The sequence below is a fragment of the Arachis duranensis genome, chromosome 6 (genome assembly GCF_000817695.3).
Source record: "Arachis duranensis cultivar V14167 chromosome 6, aradu.V14167.gnm2.J7QH, whole genome shotgun sequence".
NCBI classification, from domain to species: domain Eukaryota; kingdom Viridiplantae; phylum Streptophyta; class Magnoliopsida; order Fabales; family Fabaceae; genus Arachis; species Arachis duranensis.
The window spans coordinates 65,856,824-65,857,162 of record NC_029777.3 but is presented as its reverse complement, the minus strand read 5'-3'; positions in this window follow the sequence as shown (position 1 = coordinate 65,857,162).

Sequence of the window (339 nt, the reverse complement as noted above, 5' to 3'; positions counted from 1 at the left end):
CCCAACACCAAACTTAGAGTTTGACTGTGGGGGCTCTGTTTGGCTCTGTTTTGAGGGAAGCTCTTCATGCTTCCTCTCCATGGTGACAGAGGGGTATCCTCGGGCCTTAAACACCAAGGATTCTTCATTCACTTGAATGATCAACTCTCCTCTATCAACATCAATCACAGCCTTTGCTGTGGCTAGGAAGGGTCTGCCAAGGATGATGGATTCATCCATGCACTTCCCAGTCTCTAGGACTATGAAATCAGTAGGGACGTAATGGTCTTCAACTTTTACCAGAACATTCTCTACAAGTCCATAGGCTTGTTTTCTTGAGTTGTCTGCCATCTCTAGTGA